Source organism: Coturnix japonica, chromosome Z (genome assembly GCF_054131305.1).
Source record: "Coturnix japonica strain WE chromosome Z, WE-NBRP24, whole genome shotgun sequence".
Classification (NCBI taxonomy): Eukaryota; Metazoa; Chordata; class Aves; order Galliformes; family Phasianidae; genus Coturnix; species Coturnix japonica.
Window position 1 is genome coordinate 71,300,020 of NC_140702.1, and position 22,525 is coordinate 71,322,544.

Consider the following 22,525-nt stretch of genomic DNA (forward strand, 5'->3'; position numbering starts at 1 on the left):
AGCTGCTCCTCTGCAGCTCCTGTGCTGCACGAGGGACACACCGCCACTGCTCCTACCTGAGTGACAGCACAACCAGATGGGAGTGCAACGCCTGCGCTGGAGAGGGCACCGGTAAGAGGCAAACAGCCGCGTGCTGCTGGGCTGGGGCCAGGCCAGGCCTAGCAGTGGCTGCTCAGAGCGGCCCTGCTCAAATCCCTCCAGCCCGGGACAAACGAATGCCAGTTCCACCCCATGGCTGCAATTCCATCCTGCTCACCTTCCTGCTTCCCCTTACAGCCTCCAGCACCAGCTCAGGTCTTGCTGGCCTCGGCACCACCAGCCAGCAGAGACTGCAGGTATCTCAAACCTCTCTGACACCAGAGAGCAGCAGCTCTGGCACCACCAGCGAGCACGGGCTGCCGCCACCCCAAGGCTCCACAGCACCAGAGAGCAGCAGCTCTACAACCACCAGCCAGGCACCATCGGAGCCAGCTAACCGTCTCTGTGTGCCTGAGAGCAGCGGTCTGTCCAGCCATCACAGGACAGAGTGCCATGGACGCTGTGAGACAACCCATAATGCTGCTCCAATTGCTGAGAGCAGCACCTCAAACTCTGCCATCCAGGGGACATCACGGTCCTCGAGGCGCTGCCGTGCACTGGAATACATCTTCAGTAGCAGGCTGAGAGAGCGGGCCCGGACAAGAAGCCGCTCTCCGTTGCGGCACCAGGCCCCAGAATCTCCGAGCCAGCCCCAGAGACACCTTGGGAGCAGGCAGACAACAAGCCCAGGTGCTCAGAGATGCAGCTACACCGCACCAGCAGCACCGGGTTCCTGTGTGCCTGAGAGCAGCGGTCTGTCCAGCCATCACAGGACAGAGTCCCAAGGACGCTGGGAGACAAGCCATAATGCTGCTCCAATTGCTGCGAGCAGCACCTCAAACTCTGCCATCCAGGGGACATCACGGTCCTCGAGGCGCTGCCGTGCACTGGAATACATCTTCAGTAGCAGGCTGAGAGAGCAGGCCCGGACAAGAAGCCGCTCTCCGTTGCGGCACCAGGCCCCAGAATCTCCGAGCCAGCCCCAGAGACACCTTGGGAGCAGGCAGACACCAAGCTTAGGTGCTCAGAGCTGCAGCTACACCACACCAGCAGCACCGGGGTCCTTCAGGGTTTCCAGAACAGCTTACAGATGCCCATTCAGACATCCAGCACGGGCCTGGACTCGAAGACGCTTGCCTCTCAATCGTCGGCATGCGGAGACCGACAGCCAGCCCTGAAGATGCCGCACGAGCCGGTCCAGGTGGCATATCATCCGGCTTTACTGATGCGGCGGGAGTAGCAGCGTGCAACCTACATGCTGGCACCGATCCTCAGAGTCCAGCACCATTCACTGAGAGTTCTCACAGGCCAGCGCCCACGTGGACCATTGGACCTGACACCTCATCGGCCTTTTCCAACTTTATGATTCTGACCATCTCAACAGTTGTGACACCGAGTGCGATAAGCAAAACCATGGCAAAAAGCACTCTGTGATAGACTGTTAGCAATGTTTAGTTGTTTCCATATATTATTATATTATTTATTTATATAGTTTATTTTATAATATTATATAATATTATTTATTTACATTTTATATTCCCTAATAAACTTCCCCACCCTATTTCTGTGTCATGTCTTGCTTTGTTATAAATCACTCGCAGTGTCAATAGTACCGTGCAGTGTAAAGGCCGGGGCTACTCCAGGTGCTGCCGCACAGATTGCTCAAGGCCTGGCAGGAAGCACTGGCTCTGCACACGGGGAAGGCTCCTGTGCTGCACAAGGCACACACCGCTGCTGCTCCTACCTGAAAAGGAGGCTGTAGCGAGGTGGGGGTCGGCCTCTGCTCCCAGGTAAGAGTGATGGGACCAGAGGGAACGGCCTCAAGATGCAGCAGGGGAGGTCCCCCTCCGTTGGATGTTAGGAAGAACATCTGTACGGAAAGAGCGGTCGGGCACTGGCACAGCTGCCCAGGGAGCTGGGGGAGTCAGTGTCCATGGAGATGCTCCAGAAGCGTGGGGATGTGGCCCTGCCTGAGGGACATGGGCAATGGGCAGCTAGGGGGTGGTTGGTGGGACTTGGTGATCTCAGAGGTCTTTGCCAACTACAGAGATTCTGTGATTCTGTGAGTCGAGTCATTTATTGGAACAAGAGGTAATCAGCGGCCAACAGCCCACAAGTAGAGCCTGGAGAACACCACGGCAACACATAAACACTCAACTGGGATACCGCTGGAGCCACAGGCCCCGTAGCGTCCAGGTGGGGCCAGGAGGGTGGATGTGCCGCCCAGTGCCTCTGGCAGCACCAGCGTGCCGGGTTCCAGCAGGGCTGCGTCCAGCACCGGGCTCCTCACTGTGAGCTGGCTGCAAGAGCCGCCGCCCTCCTGCTTGGGTGACCTCAGCCCTGTGAGGTGTGATCGCGTCACAGAGGGTGGCACGGAACGGCCATTGTGACACGTGGGCTGTGGAGCAGAGCTGAGGCTGCGAGGCTCAGGCCCAGCTCAGTGCGACTTGGTGAGTTGAGCAGGGAGGAAGGGGCTGCCTGAGGCTGCCGAGGGAGGAGGGTTCCCCAGCACTCGGGGGCCTGAGCTGCCAACTCAGACTCATCCCGCTTCTCCCATAGGTTTGCACGCAGAGGACGAAGCCCAGCAGTGATGGGACAGACACTCTGCACGTGGTTGCGGTTGACGGAGACACAGGAGGCTGCTGGCTCAGCAGAGCCAGGTGAGAGCCAAGTATCCCTGCATCCACAGCCTCCAGCCCTGCCCCTCAGCTGGCACAGCCGGCACAGAGCAGCCCCTGGGACATCCCCCGGGGGCACCTGGCCCCGCAAGGCGCTCACTGCTGTTACTCTCTCCTCTCCAGCATGCGTGCTCTGTGGCCTAGTGGATGAGGACTCAGGCATCCTTGGCCGCAGACGGAGGACTCGTAGATTGTATTACCACGACTTTTGTGCGGTGAGTTCCCCTGTGGCTCCTGCCACCTTCCTCCAACCAGTGATTCCCTCCTTTCTGCCCTAACTGGACTGTGCTCTTTCCTCCTGTACAGAGATTTGCCAACGGTCTTTGTGAACACGTGCAAGATAACAACGAGGCACGTTTTTGTTTTCAAGACCTGACACGCACAGTGTTGGAGGCAGAGCAGAGGGTGAGTGCAGCACCGGAACAGGGAGCTTGGTGCCAGGAGAGCTCAGCCTGGTCCCCAGAAAGCAATCCCAGCCCCTCCTCCCAGCTCCAGGAGAAATCCCTGCTCTTGCAGACCAGCCCTGTTCACCAGGCAGCTCTGCAGAGTGCCACCCAGCCCTGCCCGCATCCTGCGCCCTGCCCAGAGGTGCGGCGCCCGCTGCGTAGGCCCTGAGCCTGCAGCTGATGGGGGCTGCTCTGCTCTTTCCAGCTCTGCTTTGTCTGTGGCGGTCCGGGGGCCAGCATCACCTGCGCAGAACCGGGATGTGAGCGGAGCTTCCATCTCCCCTGCGCCTATGAGGGTCAATGTGTCACCCAATACTTTGGAGAGTTCAGGTAAGGGCTGCCAGGTTGTGGCCTTCAACCCTGCTGTCAGCACCAGCCAAAGCAGCGAGGAACACGCTGTGACACTTCCCAGCAGCCTGACAGCCAGAGCCAAGGCCTGGGGCTCCTTCCCGTTCCTCTGCCCTCCTCGCAGCCCTTCTCACCTCACCCATCCCTTCCATCTTCCCCCAGGGCCTTCTGCTGGGAGCACCGCCCGCAGCAGGCAGCGCAGGCAGCACCGGAGGCGGACACGACCTGCATCATCTGCATAGACCCTGTAGGTGACAGCACGTCGTACAGCACCATGGTGTGCCCAGCCTGCCAACACTCCTGGTTCCACCGGGTCTGCATCCAGGTAGGAGCCCTCCCCTCGCCCTGCAGGCACCGCAGGTGCTCAGCAGCACCAGGTCCGGCTCACACCCACCCTGCTTGTGTTTCTGCTGCAGAGAATGGCCCTGAGCTCTGGGCTTAAATTCCTGTGCCCCTACTGTAGAGACAGCCAGAAATTTCTTCGAGACATGCTGACTGTGGGGATCCAAATCCCAAACAGGTTGGTGTCTTTCAGCCAGCTCTTGAGGTGTGAAGGCACAAGAGCTGTGCCTGCCCAAGGACTGCTCCGGCAGGCCTGGCCCCTGGCAGCCATTAACATGGGCCACAGTGCCATTGGGAAACTGAAACCAGGGATAAGATGGATGGGGATGGATTTCATGGGTTAGTTTTAGTCCTAGGCCAGTGAGTGCTCATTACATTCCCTTCCTTCTCTGGCAGAACTCCAGTAAGGGACGACGACTATGCCAACGCATCACTGGCAGTTTGGTACCGACGCTGCCATGCCAGTGACTGCCTTCATCCCCATGGCAGATTGCAGTCAGGAGAGGGGTGAGTGACCTCAGCTGCCCTGCGTGGCATTGCAGCCTCACCACGGGCTGGGGGAGCACAGACTGAGCACCAGAGCTGTGCCGGGCACTCCCTGGCTCAAGGCACTTTGTCCTCACAGCCACAACCCATTGCTTTCCACAGACCTTGGGAGCTGCTCCTCTGCAGCTCCTGTGCTGCACGAGGGACACACCGCCACTGCTCCTACCTGAGTGACAGCACAACCAGATGGGAGTGCAACGCCTGCGCTGGAGAGGGCACCGGTAAGAGGCAAACAGCCGCGTGCTGCTGGGCTGGGGCCAGGCCAGGCCTAGCAGTGGCTGCTCAGAGCGGCCCTGCTCAAATCCCTCCAGCCCGGGACAAACGAATGCCAGTTCCACCCCATGGCTGCAATTCCATCCTGCTCACCTTCCTGCTTCCCCTTACAGCCTCCAGCACCAGCTCAGGTCTTGCTGGCCTCGGCACCACCAGCCAGCAGAGACTGCAGGTATCTCAAACCTCTCTGACACCAGAGAGCAGCAGCTCTGGCACCACCAGCGAGCACGGGCTGCCGCCACCCCAAGGCTCCACAGCACCAGAGAGCAGCAGCTCTACAACCACCAGCCAGGCACCATCGGAGCCAGCTAACCGTCTCTGTGTGCCTGAGAGCAGCGGTCTGTCCAGCCATCACAGGACAGAGTGCCATGGACGCTGTGAGACAACCCATAATGCTGCTCCAATTGCTGAGAGCAGCACCTCAAACTCTGCCATCCAGGGGACATCACGGTCCTCGAGGCGCTGCCGTGCACTGGAATACATCTTCAGTAGCAGGCTGAGAGAGCGGGCCCGGACAAGAAGCCGCTCTCCGTTGCGGCACCAGGCCCCAGAATCTCCGAGCCAGCCCCAGAGACACCTTGGGAGCAGGCAGACAACAAGCCCAGGTGCTCAGAGATGCAGCTACACCGCACCAGCAGCACCGGGTTCCTGTGTGCCTGAGAGCAGCGGTCTGTCCAGCCATCACAGGACAGAGTCCCAAGGACGCTGGGAGACAAGCCATAATGCTGCTCCAATTGCTGCGAGCAGCACCTCAAACTCTGCCATCCAGGGGACATCACGGTCCTCGAGGCGCTGCCGTGCACTGGAATACATCTTCAGTAGCAGGCTGAGAGAGCAGGCCCGGACAAGAAGCCGCTCTCCGTTGCGGCACCAGGCCCCAGAATCTCCGAGCCAGCCCCAGAGACACCTTGGGAGCAGGCAGACACCAAGCTTAGGTGCTCAGAGCTGCAGCTACACCACACCAGCAGCACCGGGGTCCTTCAGGGTTTCCAGAACAGCTTACAGATGCCCATTCAGACATCCAGCACGGGCCTGGACTCGAAGACGCTTGCCTCTCAATCGTCGGCATGCGGAGACCGACAGCCAGCCCTGAAGATGCCGCACGAGCCGGTCCAGGTGGCATATCATCCGGCTTTACTGATGCCGCGGGAGTAGCAGCGTGCAACCTACATGCTGGCACCGATCCTCAGAGTCCAGCACCATTCACTGAGAGTTCTCACAGGCCAGCGCCCACGTGGACCATTGGACCTGACACCTCATCGGCCTTTTCCAACTTTATGATTCTGACCATCTCAACAGTTGTGACACCGAGTGCGATAAGCAAAACCATGGCAAAAAGCACTCTGTGATAGACTGTTAGCAATGTTTAGTTGTTTCCATATATTATTATATTATTTATTTATATAGTTTATTTTATAATATTATATAATATTATTTATTTACATTTTATATTCCCTAATAAACTTCCCCACCCTATTTCTGTGTCATGTCTTGCTTTGTTATAAATCACTCGCAGTGTCAATAGTACCGTGCAGTGTAAAGGCCGGGGCTACTCCAGGTGCTGCCGCACAGATTGCTCAAGGCCTGGCAGGAAGCACTGGCTCTGCACACGGGGAAGGCTCCTGTGCTGCACAAGGCACACACCGCTGCTGCTCCTACCTGAAAAGGAGGCTGTAGCGAGGTGGGGGTCGGCCTCTGCTCCCAGGTAAGAGTGATGGGACCAGAGGGAACGGCCTCAAGATGCAGCAGGGGAGGTCCCCCTCCGTTGGATGTTAGGAAGAACATCTGTACGGAAAGAGCGGTCGGGCACTGGCACAGCTGCCCAGGGAGCTGGGGGAGTCAGTGTCCATGGAGATGCTCCAGAAGCGTGGGGATGTGGCCCTGCCTGAGGGACATGGGCAATGGGCAGCTAGGGGGTGGTCGGTGGGACTTGGTGATCTCAGAGGTCTTTGCCAACTACAGAGATTCTGTGATTCTGTGAGTCGAGTCATTTATTGGAACAAGAGGTAATCAGCGGCCAACAGCCCACAAGTAGAGCCTGGAGAACACCACGGCAACACATAAACACTCAACTGGGATACCGCTGGAGCCACAGGCCCCGTAGCGTCCAGGTGGGGCCAGGAGGGTGGATGTGCCGCCCAGTGCCTCTGGCAGCACCAGCGTGCCGGGTTCCAGCAGGGCTGCGTCCAGCACCGGGCTCCTCACTGTGAGCTGGCTGCAAGAGCCGCCGCCCTCCTGCTTGGGTGACCTCAGCCCTGTGAGGTGTGATCGCGTCACAGAGGGTGGCACGGAACGGCCATTGTGACACGTGGGCTGTGGAGCAGAGCTGAGGCTGCGAGGCTCAGGCCCAGCTCAGTGCGACTTGGTGAGTTGAGCAGGGAGGAAGGGGCTGCCTGAGGCTGCCGAGGGAGGAGGGTTCCCCAGCACTCGGGGGCCTGAGCTGCCAACTCAGACTCATCCCGCTTCTCCCATAGGTTTGCACGCAGAGGACGAAGCCCAGCAGTGATGGGACAGACACTCTGCACGTGGTTGCGGTTGACGGAGACACAGGAGGCTGCTGGCTCAGCAGAGCCAGGTGAGAGCCAAGTATCCCTGCATCCACAGCCTCCAGCCCTGCCCCTCAGCTGGCACAGCCGGCACAGAGCAGCCCCTGGGACATCCCCCGGGGGCACCTGGCCCCGCAAGGCGCTCACTGCTGTTACTCTCTCCTCTCCAGCATGCGTGCTCTGTGGCCTAGTGGATGAGGACTCAGGCATCCTTGGCCGCAGACGGAGGACTCGTAGATTGTATTACCACGACTTTTGTGCGGTGAGTTCCCCTGTGGCTCCTGCCACCTTCCTCCAACCAGTGATTCCCTCCTTTCTGCCCTAACTGGACTGTGCTCTTTCCTCCTGTACAGAGATTTGCCAACGGTCTTTGTGAACACGTGCAAGATAACAACGAGGCACGTTTTTGTTTTCAAGACCTGACACGCACAGTGTTGGAGGCAGAGCAGAGGGTGAGTGCAGCACCGGAACAGGGAGCTTGGTGCCAGGAGAGCTCAGCCTGGTCCCCAGAAAGCAATCCCAGCCCCTCCTCCCAGCTCCAGGAGAAATCCCTGCTCTTGCAGACCAGCCCTGTTCACCAGGCAGCTCTGCAGAGTGCCACCCAGCCCTGCCCGCATCCTGCGCCCTGCCCAGAGGTGCGGCGCCCGCTGCGTAGGCCCTGAGCCTGCAGCTGATGGGGGCTGCTCTGCTCTTTCCAGCTCTGCTTTGTCTGTGGCGGTCCGGGGGCCAGCATCACCTGCGCAGAACCGGGATGTGAGCGGAGCTTCCATCTCCCCTGCGCCTATGAGGGTCAATGTGTCACCCAATACTTTGGAGAGTTCAGGTAAGGGCTGCCAGGTTGTGGCCTTCAACCCTGCTGTCAGCACCAGCCAAAGCAGCGAGGAACACGCTGTGACACTTCCCAGCAGCCTGACAGCCAGAGCCAAGGCCTGGGGCTCCTTCCCGTTCCTCTGCCCTCCTCGCAGCCCTTCTCACCTCACCCATCCCTTCCATCTTCCCCCAGGGCCTTCTGCTGGGAGCACCGCCCGCAGCAGGCAGCGCAGGCAGCACCGGAGGCGGACACGACCTGCATCATCTGCATAGACCCTGTAGGTGACAGCACGTCGTACAGCACCATGGTGTGCCCAGCCTGCCAACACTCCTGGTTCCACCGGGTCTGCATCCAGGTAGGAGCCCTCCCCTCGCCCTGCAGGCACCGCAGGTGCTCAGCAGCACCAGGCCCGGCTCACACCCACCCTGCTTGTGTTTCTGCTGCAGAGAATGGCCCTGAGCTCTGGGCTTAAATTCCTGTGCCCCTACTGTAGAGACAGCCAGAAATTTCTTCGAGACATGCTGACTGTGGGGATCCAAATCCCAAACAGGTTGGTGTCTTTCAGCCAGCTCTTGAGGTGTGAAGGCACAAGAGCTGTGCCTGCCCAAGGACTGCTCCGGCAGGCCTGGCCCCTGGCAGCCATTAACATGGGCCACAGTGCCATTGGGAAACTGAAACCAGGGATAAGATGGATGGGGATGGATTTCATGGGTTAGTTTTAGTCCTAGGCCAGTGAGTGCTCATTACATTCCCTTCCTTCTCTGGCAGAACTCCAGTAAGGGACGACGACTATGCCAACGCATCACTGGCAGTTTGGTACCGACGCTGCCATGCCAGTGACTGCCTTCATCCCCATGGCAGATTGCAGTCAGGAGAGGGGTGAGTGACCTCAGCTGCCCTGCGTGGCATTGCAGCCTCACCACGGGCTGGGGGAGCACAGACTGAGCACCAGAGCTGTGCCGGGCACTCCCTGGCTCAAGGCACTTTGTCCTCACAGCCACAACCCATTGCTTTCCACAGACCTTGGGAGCTGCTCCTCTGCAGCTCCTGTGCTGCACGAGGGACACACCGCCACTGCTCCTACCTGAGTGACAGCACAACCAGATGGGAGTGCAACGCCTGCGCTGGAGAGGGCACCGGTAAGAGGCAAACAGCCGCGTGCTGCTGGGCTGGGGCCAGGCCAGGCCTAGCAGTGGCTGCTCAGAGCGGCCCTGCTCAAATCCCTCCAGCCCAGGACAAACGAATGCCAGTTCCACCCCATGGCTGCAATTCCATCCTGCTCACCTTCCTGCTTCCCCTTACAGCCTCCAGCACCAGCTCAGGTCTTGCTGGCCTCGGCACCACCAGCCAGCAGAGACTGCAGGTATCTCAAACCTCTCTGACACCAGAGAGCAGCAGCTCTGGCACCACCAGCGAGCACGGGCTGCCGCCACCCCAAGGCTCCACAGCACCAGAGAGCAGCAGCTCTACAACCACCAGCCAGGCACCATCGGAGCCAGCTAACCGTCTCTGTGTGCCTGAGAGCAGCGGTCTGTCCAGCCATCACAGGACAGAGTGCCATGGACGCTGTGAGACAACCCATAATGCTGCTCCAATTGCTGAGAGCAGCACCTCAAACTCTGCCATCCAGGGGACATCACGGTCCTCGAGGCGCTGCCGTGCACTGGAATACATCTTCAGTAGCAGGCTGAGAGAGCGGGCCCGGACAAGAAGCCGCTCTCCGTTGCGGCACCAGGCCCCAGAATCTCCGAGCCAGCCCCAGAGACACCTTGGGAGCAGGCAGACAACAAGCCCAGGTGCTCAGAGATGCAGCTACACCGCACCAGCAGCACCGGGTTCCTGTGTGCCTGAGAGCAGCGGTCTGTCCAGCCATCACAGGACAGAGTCCCAAGGACGCTGGGAGACAAGCCATAATGCTGCTCCAATTGCTGCGAGCAGCACCTCAAACTCTGCCATCCAGGGGACATCACGGTCCTCGAGGCGCTGCCGTGCACTGGAATACATCTTCAGTAGCAGGCTGAGAGAGCAGGCCCGGACAAGAAGCCGCTCTCCGTTGCGGCACCAGGCCCCAGAATCTCCGAGCCAGCCCCAGAGACACCTTGGGAGCAGGCAGACACCAAGCTTAGGTGCTCAGAGCTGCAGCTACACCACACCAGCAGCACCGGGGTCCTTCAGGGTTTCCAGAACAGCTTACAGATGCCCATTCAGACATCCAGCACGGGCCTGGACTCGAAGACGCTTGCCTCTCAATCGTCGGCATGCGGAGACCGACAGCCAGCCCTGAAGATGCCGCACGAGCCGGTCCAGGTGGCATATCATCCGGCTTTACTGATGCCGCGGGAGTAGCAGCGTGCAACCTACATGCTGGCACCGATCCTCAGAGTCCAGCACCATTCACTGAGAGTTCTCACAGGCCAGCGCCCACGTGGACCATTGGACCTGACACCTCATCGGCCTTTTCCAACTTTATGATTCTGACCATCTCAACAGTTGTGACACCGAGTGCGATAAGCAAAACCATGGCAAAAAGCACTCTGTGATAGACTGTTAGCAATGTTTAGTTGTTTCCATATATTATTATATTATTTATTTATATAGTTTATTTTATAATATTATATAATATTATTTATTTACATTTTATATTCCCTAATAAACTTCCCCACCCTATTTCTGTGTCATGTCTTGCTTTGTTATAAATCACTCGCAGTGTCAATAGTACCGTGCAGTGTAAAGGCCGGGGCTACTCCAGGTGCTGCCGCACAGATTGCTCAAGGCCTGGCAGGAAGCACTGGCTCTGCACACGGGGAAGGCTCCTGTGCTGCACAAAGCACACACCGCTGCTGCTCCTACCTGAAAAGGAGGCTGTAGCGAGGTGGGGGTCGGCCTCTGCTCCCAGGTAAGAGTGATGGGACCAGAGGGAACGGCCTCAAGATGCAGCAGGGGAGGTCCCCCTCCGTTGGATGTTAGGAAGAACATCTGTACGGAAAGAGCGGTCGGGCACTGGCACAGCTGCCCAGGGAGCTGGGGGAGTCAGTGTCCATGGAGATGCTCCAGAAGCGTGGGGATGTGGCCCTGCCTGAGGGACATGGGCAATGGGCAGCTAGGGGGTGGTCGGTGGGACTTGGTGATCTCAGAGGTCTTTGCCAACTACAGAGATTCTGCGATTCTGTGAGTCGAGTCATTTATTGGAACAAGAGGTAATCAGCGGCCAACAGCCCACAAGTAGAGCCTGGAGAACACCACGGCAACACATAAACACTCAACTGGGATACCGCTGGAGCCACAGGCCCCGTAGCGTCCAGGTGGGGCCAGGAGGGTGGATGTGCCGCCCAGTGCCTCTGGCAGCTCCAGCGTGCCGGGTTCCAGCAGGGCTGCGTCCAGCACCGGGCTCCTCACTGTGAGCTGGCTGCAAGAGCCGCCGCCCTCCTGCTTGGGTGACCTCAGCCCTGTGAGGTGTGATCGCGTCACAGAGGGTGGCACGGAACGGCCATTGTGACACGTGGGCTGTGGAGCAGAGCTGAGGCTGCGAGGCTCAGGCCCAGCTCAGTGCGACTTGGTGAGTTGAGCAGGGAGGAAGGGGCTGCCTGAGGCTGCCGAGGGAGGAGGGTTCCCCAGCACTCGGGGGCCTGAGCTGCCAACTCAGACTCATCCCGCTTCTCCCATAGGTTTGCACGCAGAGGACGAAGCCCAGCAGTGATGGGACAGACACTCTGCACGTGGTTGCGGTTGACGGAGACACAGGAGGCTGCCGGCTCAGCAGAGCCAGGTGAGAGCCAAGTATCCCTGCATCCACAGCCTCCAGCCCTGCCCCTCAGCTGGCACAGCCGGCACAGAGCAGCCCCTGGGACAGCCCCCGGGGGCACCTGGCCCCGCAAGGCGCTCACTGCTGTTACTCTCTCCTCTCCAGCATGCGTGCTCTGTGGCCTAGTGGATGAGGACTCAGGCATCCTTGGCCGCAGACGGAGGACTCGTAGATTGTATTACCACGACTTTTGTGCGGTGAGTTCCCCTGTGGCTCCTGCCACCTTCCTCCAACCAGTGATTCCCTCCTTTCTGCCCTAACTGGACTGTGCTCTTTCCTCCTGTACAGAGATTTGCCAACGGTCTTTGTGAACACGTGCAAGATAACAACGAGGCACGTTTTTGTTTTCAAGACCTGACACGCACAGTGTTGGAGGCAGAGCAGAGGGTGAGTGCAGCACCGGAACAGGGAGCTTGGTGCCAGGAGAGCTCAGCCTGGTCCCCAGAAAGCAATCCCAGCCCCTCCTCCCAGCTCCAGGAGAAATCCCTGCTCTTGCAGACCAGCCCTGTTCACCAGGCAGCTCTGCAGAGTGCCACCCAGCCCTGCCCGCATCCTGCGCCCTGCCCAGAGGTGCGGCGCCCGCTGCGTAGGCCCTGAGCCTGCAGCTGATGGGGGCTGCTCTGCTCTTTCCAGCTCTGCTTTGTCTGTGGCGGTCCAGGGGCCAGCATCACCTGCGCAGAACCGGGATGTGAGCGGAGCTTCCATCTCCCCTGCGCCTATGAGGGTCAATGTGTCACCCAATACTTTGGAGAGTTCAGGTAAGGGCTGCCAGGTTGTGGCCTTCAACCCTGCTGTCAGCACCAGCCAAAGCAGCGAGGAACACGCTGTGACACTTCCCAGCAGCCTGACAGCCAGAGCCAAGGCCTGGGGCTCCTTCCCGTTCCTCTGCCCTCCTCGCAGCCCTTCTCACCTCACCCATCCCTTCCATCTTCCCCCAGGGCCTTCTGCTGGGAGCACCGCCCGCAGCAGGCAGCGCAGGCAGCACCGGAGGCGGACACGACCTGCATCATCTGCATAGACCCTGTAGGTGACAGCACGTCGTACAGCACCATGGTGTGCCCAGCCTGCCAACACTCCTGGTTCCACCGGGTCTGCATCCAGGTAGGAGCCCTCCCCTCGCCCTGCAGGCACCGCAGGTGCTCAGCAGCACCAGGCCCGGCTCACACCCACCCTGCTTGTGTTTCTGCTGCAGAGAATGGCCCTGAGCTCTGGGCTTAAATTCCTGTGCCCCTACTGTAGAGACAGCCAAAAATTTCTTCGAGACATGCTGACTGTGGGGATCCAAATCCCAAACAGGTTGGTGTCTTTCAGCCAGCTCTTGAGGTGTGAAGGCACAAGAGCTGTGCCTGCCCAAGGACTGCTCCGGCAGGCCTGGCCCCTGGCAGCCATTAACATGGGCCACAGTGCCATTGGGAAACTGAAACCAGGGATAAGATGGATGGGGATGGATTTCATGGGTTAGTTTTAGTCCTAGGGCAGTGAGTGCTCATTACATTCCCTTCCTTCTCTGGCAGAACTCCAGTAAGGGACGACGACTATGCCAACGCATCACTGGCAGTTTGGTACCGACGCTGCCATGCCAGTGACTGCCTTCATCCCCATGGCAGATTGCAGTCAGGAGAGGGGTGAGTGACCTCAGCTGCCCTGCGTGGCATTGCAGCCTCACCACGGGCTGGGGGAGCACAGACTGAGCACCAGAGCTGTGCCGGGCACTCCCTGGCTCAAGGCACTTTGTCCTCACAGCCACAACCCATTGCTTTCCACAGACCTTGGGAGCTGCTCCTCTGCAGCTCCTGTGCTGCACGAGGGACACACCGCCACTGCTCCTACCTGAGTGACAGCACAACCAGATGGGAGTGCAACGCCTGCGCTGGAGAGGGCACCGGTAAGAGGCAAACAGCCGCGTGCTGCTGGGCTGGGGCCAGGCCAGGCCTAGCAGTGGCTGCTCAGAGCGGCCCTGCTCAAATCCCTCCAGCCCAGGACAAACGAATGCCAGTTCCACCCCATGGCTGCAATTCCATCCTGCTCACCTTCCTGCTTCCCCTTACAGCCTCCAGCACCAGCTCAGGTCTTGCTGGCCTCGGCACCACCAGCCAGCAGAGACTGCAGGTATCTCAAACCTCTCTGACACCAGAGAGCAGCAGCTCTGGCACCACCAGCGAGCACGGGCTGCCGCCACCCCAAGGCTCCACAGCACCAGAGAGCAGCAGCTCTACAACCACCAGCCAGGCACCATCGGAGCCAGCTAACCGTCTCTGTGTGCCTGAGAGCAGCGGTCTGTCCAGCCATCACAGGACAGAGTGCCATGGACGCTGTGAGACAACCCATAATGCTGCTCCAATTGCTGAGAGCAGCACCTCAAACTCTGCCATCCAGGGGACATCACGGTCCTCGAGGCGCTGCCGTGCACTGGAATACATCTTCAGTAGCAGGCTGAGAGAGCGGGCCCGGACAAGAAGCCGCTCTCCGTTGCGGCACCAGGCCCCAGAATCTCCGAGCCAGCCCCAGAGACACCTTGGGAGCAGGCAGACAACAAGCCCAGGTGCTCAGAGATGCAGCTACACCGCACCAGCAGCACCGGGTTCCTGTGTGCCTGAGAGCAGCGGTCTGTCCAGCCATCACAGGACAGAGTCCCAAGGACGCTGGGAGACAAGCCATAATGCTGCTCCAATTGCTGCGAGCAGCACCTCAAACTCTGCCATCCAGGGGACATCACGGTCCTCGAGGCGCTGCCGTGCACTGGAATACATCTTCAGTAGCAGGCTGAGAGAGCAGGCCCGGACAAGAAGCCGCTCTCCGTTGCGGCACCAGGCCCCAGAATCTCCGAGCCAGCCCCAGAGACACCTTGGGAGCAGGCAGACACCAAGCTTAGGTGCTCAGAGCTGCAGCTACACCACACCAGCAGCACCGGGGTCCTTCAGGGTTTCCAGAACAGCTTACAGATGCCCATTCAGACATCCAGCACGGGCCTGGACTCGAAGACGCTTGCCTCTCAATCGTCGGCATGCGGAGACCGACAGCCAGCCCTGAAGATGCCGCACGAGCCGGTCCAGGTGGCATATCATCCGGCTTTACTGATGCCGCGGGAGTAGCAGCGTGCAACCTACATGCTGGCACCGATCCTCAGAGTCCAGCACCATTCACTGAGAGTTCTCACAGGCCAGCGCCCACGTGGACCATTGGACCTGACACCTCATCGGCCTTTTCCAACTTTATGATTCTGACCATCTCAACAGTTGTGACACCGAGTGCGATAAGCAAAACCATGGCAAAAAGCACTCTGTGATAGACTGTTAGCAATGTTTAGTTGTTTCCATATATTATTATATTATTTATTTATATAGTTTATTTTATAATATTATATAATATTATTTATTTACATTTTATATTCCCTAATAAACTTCCCCACCCTATTTCTGTGTCATGTCTTGCTTTGTTATAAATCACTCGCAGTGTCAATAGTACCGTGCAGTGTAAAGGCCGGGGCTACTCCAGGTGCTGCCGCACAGATTGCTCAAGGCCTGGCAGGAAGCACTGGCTCTGCACACGGGGAAGGCTCCTGTGCTGCACAAGGCACACACCGCTGCTGCTCCTACCTGAAAAGGAGGCTGTAGCGAGGTGGGGGTCGGCCTCTGCTCCCAGGTAAGAGTGATGGGACCAGAGGGAACGGCCTCAAGATGCAGCAGGGGAGGTCCCCCTCCGTTGGATGTTAGGAAGAACATCTGTACGGAAAGAGCGGTCGGGCACTGGCACAGCTGCCCAGGGAGCTGGGGGAGTCAGTGTCCATGGAGATGCTCCAGAAGCGTGGGGATGTGGCCCTGCCTGAGGGACATGGGCAATGGGCAGCTAGGGGGTGGTCGGTGGGACTTGGTGATCTCAGAGGTCTTTGCCAACTACAGAGATTCTGTGATTCTGTGAGTCGAGTCATTTATTGGAACAAGAGGTAATCAGCGGCCAACAGCCCACAAGTAGAGCCTGGAGAACACCACGGCAACACATAAACACTCAACTGGGATACCGCTGGAGCCACAGGCCCCGTAGCGTCCAGGTGGGGCCAGGAGGGTGGATGTGCCGCCCAGTGCCTCTGGCAGCTCCAGCGTGCCGGGTTCCAGCAGGGCTGCGTCCAGCACCGGGCTCCTCACTGTGAGCTGGCTGCAAGAGCCGCCGCCCTCCTGCTTGGGTGACCTCAGCCCTGTGAGGTGTGATCGCGTCACAGAGGGTGGCACGGAACGGCCATTGTGACACGTGGGCTGTGGAGCAGAGCTGAGGCTGCGAGGCTCAGGCCCAGCTCAGTGCGACTTGGTGAGTTGAGCAGGGAGGAAGGGGCTGCCTGAGGCTGCCGAGGGAGGAGGGTTCCCCAGCACTCGGGGGCCTGAGCTGCCAACTCAGACTCATCCCGCTTCTCCCATAGGTTTGCACGCAGAGGACGAAGCCCAGCAGTGATGGGACAGACACTCTGCACGTGGTTGCGGTTGACGGAGACACAGGAGGCTGCCGGCTCAGCAGAGCCAGGTGAGAGCCAAGTATCCCTGCATCCACAGCCTCCAGCCCTGCCCCTCAGCTGGCACAGCCGGCACAGAGCAGCCCCTGGGACAGCCCCCGGGGGCACCTGGCCCCGCAAGGCGCTCACTGCTGTTACTCTCTCCTCTCCAGCATGCGTGCTCTGTGGCCTAGTGGATGAGGACTCAGGCATCCTTGGCCGCAGACGGAGGACTCGTAGATTGTATTACCACGACTTTTGTGCGGTGAGTTCCCCTGTGGCTCCTGCCACCTTCCTCCAACCAGTGATTCCCTCCTTTCTGCCCTAACTGGACTGTGCTCTTTCCTCCTGTACAGAGATTTGCCAACGGTCTTTGTGAACACGTGCAAGATAACAACGAGGCACGTTTTTGTTTTCAAGACCTGACACGCACAGTGTTGGAGGCAGAGCAGAGGGTGAGTGCAGCACCGGAACAGGGAGCTTGGTGCCAGGAGAGCTCAGCCTGGTCCCCAGAAAGCAATCCCAGCCCCTCCTCCCAGCTCCAGGAGAAATCCCTGCTCTTGCAGACCAGCCCTGTTCACCAGGCAGCTCTGCAGAGTGCCACCCAGCCCTGCCCGCATCCTGCGCCCTGCCCAGAGGTGCGGCGCCCGCTGCGTAGGCCCTGAGCCTGCAGCTGATGGGGGCTGCTCTGCTCTTTCCAGCTCTGCTTTGTCTGTGGCGGTCCGGGGGCCAGCATCACCTGCGCAGAACCGGGATGTGAGCGGAGCTTCCATCTCCCCTGCGCCTATGAGGGTCAATGTGTCACCCAATACTTTGGAGAGTTCAGGTAAGGGCTGCCAGGTTGTGGCCTTCAACCCTGCTGTCAGCACCAGCCAAAGCAGCGAGGAACACGCTGTGACACTTCCCAGCAGCCTGACAGCCAGAGCCAAGGCCTGGGGCTCCTTCCCGTTCCTCTGCCCTCCTCGCAGCCCTTCTCACCTCACCCATCCCTTCCATCTTCCCCCAGGGCCTTCTGCTGGGAGCACCGCCCGCAGCAGGCAGCGCAGGCAGCACCGGAGGCGGACACGACCTGCATCATCTGCATAGACCCTGTAGGTGACAGCACGTCGTACAGCACCATGGTGTGCCCAGCCTGCCAACACTCCTGGTTCCACCGGGTCTGCATCCAGGTAGGAGCCCTCCCCTCGCCCTGCAGGCACCGCAGGTGCTCAGCAGCACCAGGTCCGGCTCACACCCACCCTGCTTGTGTTTCTGCTGCAGAGAATGGCCCTGAGCTCTGGGCTTAAATTCCTGTGCCCCTACTGTAGAGACAGCCAGAAATTTCTTCGAGACATGCTGACTGTGGGGATCCAAATCCCAAACAGGTTGGTGTCTTTCAGCCAGCTCTTGAGGTGTGAAGGCACAAGAGCTGTGCCTGCCCAAGGACTGCTCCGGCAGGCCTGGCCCCTGGCAGCCATTAACATGGGCCACAGTGCCATTGGGAAACTGAAACCAGGGATAAGATGGATGGGGATGGATTTCATGGGTTAGTTTTAGTCCTAGGCCAGTGAGTGCTCATTACATTCCCTTCCTTCTCTGGCAGAACTCCAGTAAGGGACGACGACTATGCCAACGCATCACTGGCAGTTTGGTACCGACGCTGCCATGCCAGTGACTGCCTTCATCCCCATGGCAGATTGCAGTCAGGAGAGGGGTGAGTGACCTCAGCTGCCCTGCGTGGCATTGCAGCCTCACCACGGGCTGGGGGAGCACAGACTGAGCACCAGAGCTGTGCCGGGCACTCCCTGGCTCAAGGCACTTTGTCCTCACAGCCACAACCCATTGCTTTCCACAGACCTTGGGAGCTGCTCCTCTGCAGCTCCTGTGCTGCACGAGGGACACACCGCCACTGCTCCTACCTGAGTGACAGCACAACCAGATGGGAGTGCAACGCCTGCGCTGGAGAGGGCACCGGTAAGAGGCAAACAGCCGCGTGCTGCTGGGCTGGGGCCAGGCCAGGCCTAGCAGTGGCTGCTCAGAGCGGCCCTGCTCAAATCCCTCCAGCCCGGGACAAACGAATGCCAGTTCCACCCCATGGCTGCAATTCCATCCTGCTCACCTTCCTGCTTCCCCTTACAGCCTCCAGCACCAGCTCAGGTCTTGCTGGCCTCGGCACCACCAGCCAGCAGAGACTGCAGGTATCTCAAACCTCTCTGACACCAGAGAGCAGCAGCTCTGGCACCACCAGCGAGCACGGGCTGCCGCCACCCCAAGGCTCCACAGCACCAGAGAGCAGCAGCTCTACAACCACCAGCCAGGCACCATCGGAGCCAGCTAACCGTCTCTGTGTGCCTGAGAGCAGCGGTCTGTCCAGCCATCACAGGACAGAGTGCCATGGACGCTGTGAGACAACCCATAATGCTGCTCCAATTGCTGAGAGCAGCACCTCAAACTCTGCCATCCAGGGGACATCACGGTCCTCGAGGCGCTGCCGTGCACTGGAATACATCTTCAGTAGCAGGCTGAGAGAGCGGGCCCGGACAAGAAGCCGCTCTCCGTTGCGGCACCAGGCCCCAGAATCTCCGAGCCAGCCCCAGAGACACCTTGGGAGCAGGCAGACAACAAGCCCAGGTGCTCAGAGTTGCAGCTACACCGCACCAGCAGCACCGGGTTCCTGTGTGCCTGAGAGCAGCGGTCTGTCCAGCCATCACAGGACAGAGTCCCAAGGACGCTGGGAGACAAGCCATAATGCTGCTCCAATTGCTGCGAGCAGCACCTCAGACTCTGCCATCCAGGGGACATCACGGTCCTCGAGGCGCTGCCGTGCACTGGAATACATCTTCAGTAGCAGGCTGAGAGAGCAGGCCCGGACAAGAAGCCGCTCTCCGTTGCGGCACCAGGCCCCAGAATCTCCGAGCCAGCCCCAGAGACACCTTGGGAGCAGGCAGACACCAAGCTTAGGTGCTCAGAGCTGCAGCTACACCACACCAGCAGCACCGGGGTCCTTCAGGGTTTCCAGAACAGCTTACAGATGCCCATTCAGACATCCAGCACAGGCCTGGACTCGAAGACGCTTGCCTCTCAATCGTCGGGATGCGGAGACCGACAGCCAGCCCTGAAGATGCCGCACGAGCCGGTCCAGGTGGCATATCATCCGGCTTTACTGATGCCGCGGGAGTAGCAGCGTGCAACCTACATGCTGGCACCGATCCTCAGAGTCCAGCACCATTCACTGAGAGTTCTCACAGGCCAGCGCCCACGTGGACCATTGGACCTGACACCTCATCGGCCTTTTCCAACTTTATGATTCTGACCATCTCAACAGTTGTGACACCGAGTGCGATAAGCAAAACCATGGCAAAAAGCACTCTGTGATAGACTGTTAGCAATGTTTAGTTGTTTCCATATATTATTATATTATTTATTTATATAGTTTATTTTATAATATTATATAATATTATTTATTTACATTTTATATTCCCTAATAAACTTCCCCACCCTATTTCTGTGTCATGTCTTGCTTTGTTATAAATCACTCGCAGTGTCAATAGTACCGTGCAGTGTAAAGGCCGGGGCTACTCCAGGTGCTGCCGCACAGATTGCTCAAGGCCTGGCAGGAAGCACTGGCTCTGCACACGGGGAAGGCTCCTGTGCTGCACAAGGCACACACCGCTGCTGCTCCTACCTGAAAAGGAGGCTGTAGCGAGGTGGGGGTCGGCCTCTGCTCCCAGGTAAGAGTGATGGGACCAGAGGGAACGGCCTCAAGATGCAGCAGGGGAGGTCCCCCTCCGTTGGATGTTAGGAAGAACATCTGTACGGAAAGAGCGGTCGGGCACTGGCACAGCTGCCCAGGGAGCTGGGGGAGTCAGTGTCCATGGAGATGCTCCAGAAGCGTGGGGATGTGGCCCTGCCTGAGGGACATGGGCAATGGGCAGCTAGGGGGTGGTCGGTGGGACTTGGTGATCTCAGAGGTCTTTGCCAACTACAGAGATTCTGTGATTCTGTGAGTCGAGTCATTTATTGGAACAAGAGGTAATCAGCGGCCAACAGCCCACAAGTAGAGCCTGGAGAACACCACGGCAACACATAAACACTCAACTGGGATACCGCTGGAGCCACAGGCCCCGTAGCGTCCAGGTGGGGCCAGGAGGGTGGATGTGCCGCCCAGTGCCTCTGGCAGCACCAGCGTGCCGGGTTCCAGCAGGGCTGCGTCCAGCACCGGGCTCCTCACTGTGAGCTGGCTGCAAGAGCCGCCGCCCTCCTGCTTGGGTGACCTCAGCCCTGTGAGGTGTGATCGCGTCACAGAGGGTGGCACGGAACGGCCATTGTGACACGTGGGCTGTGGAGCAGAGCTGAGGCTGCGGGGCCCAGGCCCAGCTCAGTGCGACTTGGTGAGTTGAGCAGGGAGGAAGGGGCTGCCTGAGGCTGCCGAGGGAGGAGGGTTCCCCAGCACTCGGGGGCCTGAGCTGCCAACTCAGACTCATCCCGCTTCTCCCATAGGTTTGCACGCAGAGGACGAAGCCCAGCAGTGATGGGACAGACACTCTGCACGTGGTTGCGGTTGACGGAGACACAGGAGGCTGCCGGCTCAGCAGAGCCAGGTGAGAGCCAAGTATCCCTGCATCCACAGCCTCCAGCCCTGCCCCTCAGCTGGCACAGCCGGCACAGAGCAGCCCCTGGGACAGCCCCCGGGGGCACCTGGCCCCGCAAGGCGCTCACTGCTGTTACTCTCTCCTCTCCAGCATGCGTGCTCTGTGGCCTAGTGGATGAGGACTCAGGCATCCTTGGCCGCAGACGGAGGACTCGTAGATTGTATTACCACGACTTTTGTGCGGTGAGTTCCCCTGTGGCTCCTGCCACCTTCCTCCAACCAGTGATTCCCTCCTTTCTGCCCTAACTGGACTGTGCTCTTTCCTCCTGTACAGAGATTTGCCAACGGTCTTTGTGAACACGTGCAAGATAACAACGAGGCACGTTTTTGTTTTCAAGACCTGACACGCACAGTGTTGGAGGCAGAGCAGAGGGTGAGTGCAGCACCGGAACAGGGAGCTTGGTGCCAGGAGAGCTCAGCCTGGTCCCCAGAAAGCAATCCCAGCCCCTCCTCCCAGCTCCAGGAGAAATCCCTGCTCTTGCAGACCAGCCCTGTTCACCAGGCAGCTCTGCAGAGTGCCACCCAGCCCTGCCCGCATCCTGCGCCCTGCCCAGAGGTGCGGCGCCCGCTGCGTAGGCCCTGAGCCTGCAGCTGATGGGGGCTGCTCTGCTCTTTCCAGCTCTGCTTTGTCTGTGGCGGTCCGGGGGCCAGCATCACTTGCGCAGAACCGGGATGTGAGCGGAGCTTCCATCTCCCCTGCGCCTATGAGGGTCAATGTGTCACCCAATACTTTGGAGAGTTCAGGTAAGGGCTGCCAGGTTGTGGCCTTCAACCCTGCTGTCAGCACCAGCCAAAGCAGCGAGGAACACGCTGTGACACTTCCCGGCAGCCTGACAGCCAGAGCCAAGGCCTGGGGCTCCTTCCCGTTCCTCTGCCCTCCTCGCAGCCCTTCTCACCTCACCCATCCCTTCCATCTTCCCCCAGGGCCTTCTGCTGGGAGCACCGCCCGCAGCAGGCAGCGCAGGCAGCACCGGAGGCGGACACGACCTGCATCATCTGCATAGACCCTGTAGGTGACAGCACGTCGTACAGCACCATGGTGTGCCCAGCCTGCCAACACTCCTGGTTCCACCGGGTCTGCATCCAGGTAGGAGCCCTCCCCTCGCCCTGCAGGCACCGCAGGTGCTCAGCAGCACCAGGTCCGGCTCACACCCACCCTGCTTGTGTTTCTGCTGCAGAGAATGGCCCTGAGCTCTGGGCTTAAATTCCTGTGCCCCTACTGTAGAGACAGCCAAAAATTTCTTCGAGACATGCTGACTGTGGGGATCCAAATCCCAAACAGGTTGGTGTCTTTCAGCCAGCTCTTGAGGTGTGAAGGCACAAGAGCTGTGCCTGCCCAAGGACTGCTCCGGCAGGCCTGGCCCCTGGCAGCCATTAACATGGGCCACAGTGCCATTGGGAAACTGAAACCAGGGATAAGATGGATGGGGATGGATTTCATGGGTTAGTTTTAGTCCTAGGCCAGTGAGTGCTCATTACATTCCCTTCCTTCTCTGGCAGAACTCCAGTAAGGGACGACGACTATGCCAACGCATCACTGGCAGT

The 22,525-nt window shown here is 59.2% G+C and overlaps 1 protein-coding gene across 6 annotated transcripts in view; it reads right to left on the minus strand.

The window, feature by feature from the left end:
- RIT2 (Ras like without CAAX 2) overlaps nt 1–22,525 on the minus strand; it is a 222,351-nt gene that overhangs the window by 42,553 nt on the left and 157,273 nt on the right. The window lies entirely within an intron of this gene.